Raw genomic sequence first — 7517 nt, 5'->3', positions numbered from 1 at the left:
ACATCTAAAACAAACCAGAAAATCATATATAACAAATATGTCCTTAAGATGGAAACTTCACTCAGGAGAGAAAATGTAGAATTTCTTAGGGAATAAACAGAGAAATAGAAGAAAAGAAAGAGATTAGAAGCAAGGCTGGAGGACAAAGGAAGAGCCTACAAACTTGGGGAAACTAATGAAGAAGATAGGAAGGAAAGAGAGGAGGAAATAAAAACAAGGATCTCAACAACAAAAACTAGAAACAGACCATCTAGAAGCAGCTTCTAGGCTCCTTCTCGAGTCTCCATCCTCAATCTGCCTACCTCCACTCCAGTCTCCACCATGTCCATAAGGGTGACACAGAAGTCCTATAAGGTATCCACCTTTGCCCCCACGTCCCACAGCAGCCTCTCCTACACCAGCATCCCTGCTTCCCACAACAGCTCCTCTGCCTTCTCCCAAATGGGCAGCAGCAGCAGCTTCCAGGGTGGCCTGGGGCTGGGTGGCTATGGTGGGGATGGTGGTATGGGGACCATCATGGCCATCCAGGTGAACCAGAGCCTTCTGAACCCCCTGAACCTGGAGTTGGACCCCAACATCCATATCATGCATATTCAGGAGAAGGAGCAGATAAAGAACCTCAACAACAAGTTCGCCTCCTTCATCAACAAGGCTAGGTTTCTGGAGCAGCAGGATAAGATGCTGGAGACCAAGTGGAGCCTTCTGAAGCAACAGAAAATATCCTGCAGTAACATAAAAACATGTTTGAAAGCTACATCAACAACTTCTGGTTGCAGCTGGACACACTGGGTCAGGAGAAACTGAAGCTAGAGGTCGAGCTTGGTAACATGCAGGGGCTGGTGGAGGCCTTCAAGAATAAATATGAAGATGAGATCAACAAGTGTAGAGAGGTGTAGAATGAACTTGTCCTCATCAAGAAGGATGTGGATGAAGCTTACTTGAACAAGGTGAGCTCAAGTCATGCCTAGAAGGGCTGACTGACAAGATCAACTTCCTCAGGCAGCTGTATGAAGAGGAAATATGTGAGCTGCAGTCGCAGATCTAGGACACGTCTGTGGGGCTGTCCATGGACAACAGTCACTCTCTAGACCTGGATGGCATCATCGCCAAGGTCAAGGCCCAATACAAGGAGATTGCCAACCACAACCCAACTGAGGCCGAGAGCATGTACCAGATCAAGTATGAAGAGATGCAGACTCTGGCTGGGAAGCACGGGGATGACCTCCGCTGCATGAAGTTTGAGATTTCTGAGATGAACCATAGCATCAGCCACCTGCAGGCAGAGACTAAGGCCCTCAAAACCAGAAAGCACCCCTGGAGTCTGCCATTGCTGATGCTGAGCAGCATGGGGAGATGGCCATTAAAGATGCCAATGCCAGCTGGAGGCTGCCCTGCAGAAGGCCAAGCAAGACATGGCCCAGCAACTGTGCAAGTACCAGGAGATCATGAACATCAAGCTGGCCCTGGACACTGAGATCGCCACCTTCTACAAGCTGCTGCAGGGCAAGAACAGGCTGGAGGCTGGGATGCAGAACTTGAGCATCCACACGAAGACCACCAGTGGCTGTTCAGGAATGGTGAGTTCACCCTATGGGGGTCTCACAAGCCCTGACTTCAGGAGCCTCCAAAGCTCTGGCTTCACCTGCACCAAGTCTGCTGTGGTTGTGAAGAAGATTGAGACCCGGGATGGGAAGTTGTTGTCTGAGAGCTCTGATGTGCTGCCCAAGTGAATGGGCCACAGCAGCCTCTCCCAGCCCACACTTCTCCCAAGGCTGCCCCAAAGCCCATGGAGAGACAGCTGTACAGGGAGCACTGGGAGCAAGAGACCCACCTGAGGCTCAGCTTAGCTCTCAGCCCACCTTTGGGGGACATTACTGCCTGGGGTACCCCTTCTTGCCCGTACCCTCCACCAAAAACCAGTTAAATTGTCTTTTCCAAAATAAAGCCTGGTTTTTGCCACCTGAAAAAAAAAATACAAACAGCGTTCATATTTATAAAAAAAAAAAAAAAAGGGAAAAAAAAAAAAAAAAAAACCCCCTTTTATGAGTTTTCTTCTTGGGGGGAAAAAAAAAAAAAAAAAAAAAAAAAAAAAAAAAAAAAAGGAGCAGGCAACAGAGCCCCAGATCCAAACTGCTTGATCCCAGCAGCCAGCAGCAGATTTATGGCAGGGAATGGATAATTCCAGCAAGTCTGCACCCTTAGTTCCACTGAGGTTCAGGCCAGTTTCTCTCTGTGAGGCTAGAGCTTGAATTGTTCAGCTTGCAGCACTCTATGGGCCTCCTGCTGGCCTGAACTTGGCTCCTTGAACTCAGCTCGGCCTCATCCAGACACAGGGAACTGACACTGAGTCAACCTGCAGCTATTCAGAGTTCCAAGCTCAGTTAGCTGCTTTCCAAAATGGTGACCATCCTCCTACACTCTCACAGTGCAACAGTGAGCACAGACACCAAAGGGGCACCACGATTTGAAGGCACTGTAACCTGTCCACTGAACATTGGTTTATATAATGTATGTCATTGTGACCAGCCATTTCTAAGAAACAGAACAACTGAAACTAGAACAGGAAATAATACCTGGACAACTAAGAAATTGAAGTACACTTGCTGGGAGTGAGGGCCATTTTCTGCTATATTTACCCCCTCTTTTAGTTTCCTTGGAAAATCTTTGCTGGACATATAATATGCAATCTTTTGAACGAGACTCAATTAGAAGCAGTAATATTTTGGTTGTTAGTGATCCTAAGAAGGACCCCAGTCAAGCTTTTGAAGATTGTCTTATTAGACTTTTTCCCTATGGTGTTTTTAGGAAGACATAGTTTAGGCCTGTCTCTTCTGTCACATTATTCTGCCAAGGGAAGGAGGGAGATAATCCTATCTAAGGAAGGGTCTAATGTGTCTTGGATGCTCATTCAGTCTTGAGCAAGTGTTTGATTGATTGGTCTATTTTCTTAGGGCAACCATCTATAAAAGAAAAGTTTAAAGTGGGGGCAGATAGAGGTGGGCTCCTCATGCCTCTCATTAGAAAGGGGTTCTCTAATCCTAGTAAGTTGTTCATGCATGCAGCAAATATCCAAGTTACTATATTCTGGTTGTCAGGCACTGGCCAGGAGAAGAATGAATGATAAACAAGACAAGTGAGGAAACAGCATGAGGTTCAAAAAACCACGCCCTATCACTCTTGTGATGTGGAGATAAGAGACTTGGGGAGACCTCCACAGGCACAGCTGAGCTTGGGTTCTGTTTTCTAAGATTTGAACATCATTTCCTGACCTATCAAGGGGTTCCCATTAGTAGTCTAAATGTCTTAGTTGCAGTTCTTGTTGCTGAGGAAGAAAATCCCTGACACCCAACGTTAAAGAGGAAAAGGGTTATTTAGCTCACAGTTTGTAGAGGTTTCAGTCCATAACCAGCCAGCACCCAAGCAGGAGAGAAGAGTTCATGGTGGACAGACTATAGCAAAGCAACTGGGCAGTAGAGAGAGAGAGAGAGAGAGAGAGAGAGAGAGAGAGAGGAGACAGACAGAAACAGAAAGAGACAGACACAGAGAGAGACAGAGAGGGGGGCAAGCTTTCTGACACTTATATTTTATGCACGCTACTGGCCATAGGGCAGGCATGGCACTCACAACCCTTAATCCCAATATTAGACCAGGAATTAATCACAAACTCTACACTCAACTGCCTCCAAAAAACCTACCCCTAGGACTGCATGAGGTTTTAGGTGATATCCAGACACAAAGCACAACACTAAATAATTTGTTTTAATAAAGCATGTGTATTAAAACATGGTGAAGATGACAGAATCTTGTACGTAGATGAGAAAATTTATCAGGGTAACACTGGTTCTTGAGAGGACAAGTAGTATTCTGGCAAAGGGAGGTTCACAGACAGGCCCAGCAACCAAGGAAAAGAGGGAGTCAGAAAAATTCAGTGAAGAATGATGGCCAAAGTTGGGGAACTCAAAATTCCAAAAACAAAGTCCTCATATGGGTGGGATTTTCTTGTCCAGAAATAAGATATTCATACTTTTCTAAAGAATGTCCTTGTTGTCTTGAAGTTACAGTTAACGACACTTGCTATATATCCTGAATTCCTACAGGCCCAATTCTCAGTCAGACTTTCCTGCCTGTAACCCCCTCTAGGCTGATTTCAATTTAGTTGAGATGTAGTTGGTTTCTTATGTAAAAATCCCTAAACAAAGAGTGTCTTTGGCAACCAGTTCAGCCCCACCAACACCACCAACAGCAACACCAGCACCAGCACCAATAGGGGTTCATTTGCCTGGAGGGTCTTTGCTTTACAATAAATGGTGCTTTCTGTTTTTGCTTTACAATAAATGGTGCTTTCCATAGTAAATACCCTTTGCTCAATGCTCTGGTGACTCTCTACCTGTATTCCTTTCTAGTGTGAGAGAAGAGCCACATGGTAACAGCTGGAATCCTGGGCCTGCAGAATTCCACAAAGCCAGTGGCCAATCAGAGGTCTGAGATGGTCCAGCCCTGCTTCTACAAGTGGGTGGAAACATCAGAGAAGCAGCTGCTCATGACACTATTATGGGAAATGTTTGCAGCTCAGGGAAAGGGATGGTAAAGTTCATAACAAATTGCCTAAACAGTGAATCAGGCTATAAAAAATAAAACCTTCATAAGTTTTTGTGTTGTTTAAAAAAAATTGAGCCAAGGAAAAGCTAAATGAAGACTATTGGAAGCATGTCATCCAGCAACCTTCTAATTTAAACTGTTTTGTTATTGATAGAGGGAATGAAACTCCCCTCCTGAATGATTTCTAGGACTAGTTTGTGTTCTTTAAGACAGAAGAAAGAATTTGATTCAAATTAACAATGGAGGTTAAGAGCAAAATCTATTCATTGGGTGAAAGAAAGCTTCTATCAGAGAGACGGAAGGGATCTCATGCAGCTTGCCCAGGAATCTCCCTTTTCCAGGTATCTTTATAGAGTAATCAAGAGGTGAGGTGGGTCTGAGGTGGAAAACATGGAAACTCAGACATAAGGTGGGACAAAACTATGATCCACTAGTAAGATTCCAGGCAGAATTGCTGAGGTAAAATTGACTAAATCCAGGTCCAAATGGTGAAGACAGTCATGTAGCAAGCGGGCATGAATACAGCACAGAGGCTTACCCTGTAGGGTTTGGGTTAGAGGCTCTTCCTGACCTCCTGAAGGTAATTGAGCCCTATGTATAATATCAATCCTGGGTGCTTATCTTTAGGGAGGTATGCATCTGCTTGACCTTTTTGTCTTGAGATCTGGCCCACAATGGGAGTGTCTGTGTCTCTCACAGTTACAACTATCTAGCTCCTACTGAGAGCCTAGCCCTGTCTGCCTGCCTATACTATTTCTACCTAACTCAGTTGCTTACAATAGTCTCATTATTTTAAAGCTATTTATATTCATAAGAGGCAATTTACACTGAATTGAGAAATTTTTAGATTACTGTATGTCCTATGCTTAAATTTCAAAACCAGAAACAAGATTCCCAAAGAGAAAAATGCTTCTTTTCTCTTCTCTTTTTGCTTTAATGCTCCAAAGTTGTATGGCTAAGGATGGATGCTATTTTTCCCTAAATTTGGTTAGCCATCCTTGTTAAAGACCTGGAGGACTTTTCCTTCAACCTTTATTTTCCTACAGTTTTGTTTAAAATAAAAGAGGGGTGTGTGTGTGTGTGTGTGTGTGTGTGTGTGTTCCATGTAGTCTAATTAAAGAAATTTGTTATATCAAGTAATTTATTTGCAGAGAAAGTCCTAGAAATTTGCATTGCCTTTCTTCATTATTTCCTTTAAATGGTACAGACAACATAAAAGAATACAAGGGGGGAAAAAGTCATAGTTAATGACAGCTAGATTGAGCTGTGTTACACACAAAAGAACCACACAGGTGTAGGCAGTATAATGTGTGGGGCAAGAACATGACCTCAGAGACTTTGGCTTCTAACCCCACCTCTGTCACCCACTAGTTGTGTGCTTTGGATGAGTTTTGTTTTTTTTTTAGTGATTTTTACTGGTACATTTTAGGTATACATAGGTGTTATGGTTTGTGTCTAGTTGTCCCCTCAAAGCCTCATACTGTTATGGGGCAGACTTCTAGAGGTTGTGATTAATTCATGATTCAGTTCTGGGATTATGGGTATGGGTACTGCTGGGATCATGGGTGTGAGTGCTGCTGGGATTATAGGTGCTACACCCAGCCTGGGGCAGACAGCCTGAATGCAACATAAAAGACAGAGACTTGCACTCTGTTGCCACTGTTACCACTAGGCCTCCCTTATGCTGTTACTGTTTTGGCACTTTCTGCTGCCATGAACTGCTACCCTCTGACATGTGCCACAATGCTTGGAGCCTTCTGAGTGTGGATGGAAATCTCTACCAACTGTGAGATAAATAAACCCTTGTAGCAGAAAAGTATAAAAACAAGGTATAACAAGGAAAGTCATAATAATATGCTGAGCTATAAAAGGCTCAATTTAACAACTTCTGACATTGCCAGTCGTATGGATAATCCACTACTATTATGGACTACTGGACTATGTTGGATTATTTTGCTGAATTCATGCACCTAAAATATCAAATGGCAATAGAATACCCATCTCTGACAAAACTAAACAAAAAAGGGAGATAAAAATGAAGGACCATTTTGTATCTGTATATTCAAAATAGTTGGGAAAGATAAACAACTACTTTCTCTTAATTCAATGAATAGAAAAATTTGCACTAATAGTGTTTGAACAGGTTATCATGTCTGCATCTTATACTGTGAATAACTACTACAAAGACAACAATATGCAATGTATTAATTATTGTAATTGTCCTACTAACCTGTTTTGAAGCTGTCTCGCTGCTATTTGTTTCTCAATAAAATTAAAAAAATCTTTCCTTCCTTCATTTTGGGTGTTGGGCACTTTGTCTCAGCAACAAGAGAAAAGTAACTAAGACAATAGGGAATGGTTAAAAATATCTTCTTATAACACATACAAGTCCAAATTCCCTATGATGAATGTGATCATTATGGGCAAGTTCAAACCTCTTAAGCCTCAGTTTTCTCACCTGCAAAATGGAAGTGATAAAAGCACACGCCTCATGAGATCGTCTTGATGTTTAACTGTGAAATATATGCAAATTGAGACTGGGGGTGGTGGTGCACACCTGTAATCCCAGCTCTTGGGAGGCTGTAAACAGGTGGATCACTATGAGTCAGATCTAGTAGTAAGACCCTGCACAACCTATAGTCCCTTCCCTGAAATACAAATGTATATAGATACACAAATTCTTGGACATTGCCTGGCATACAATAAGAAATAACTATATCTTTGAGGTATTATTCTCTGCCAGTTCCTTGAAATCACAGATGGAACTAAGTTAAATGGTGATTCCAGGGGGTAATACTCAAAATCAACTAGAGCTATAATATGGCTTTCATTACCAAGTTTCAGATTGGGTTTCCTGCTTATATTTCTGCAGCTGCTTCTTTACTTCATCTGCTACGAGTTCTGAGAGTTCTTTTTTT

At 42.7% G+C, this 7517-nt stretch overlaps 1 pseudogene; it reads left to right on the top strand.

Moving 5' to 3' along the window:
• The first annotated feature begins 309 nt into the window (after positions 1–309).
• On the top strand, positions 310–1745 carry LOC101574467 (annotated as a pseudogene).
• The last annotated feature ends 5772 nt before the right edge of the window (positions 1746–7517 follow it).

The sequence above is a fragment of the Octodon degus genome, unplaced genomic scaffold (assembly GCF_000260255.1).
Source record: "Octodon degus isolate 3935 unplaced genomic scaffold, OctDeg1.0 scaffold00027, whole genome shotgun sequence".
Classification (NCBI taxonomy): Eukaryota; Metazoa; Chordata; class Mammalia; order Rodentia; family Octodontidae; genus Octodon; species Octodon degus.
Note: the sequence above shows the minus strand (reverse complement) of the source record. Positions and strands in the feature narration are given on the sequence as shown.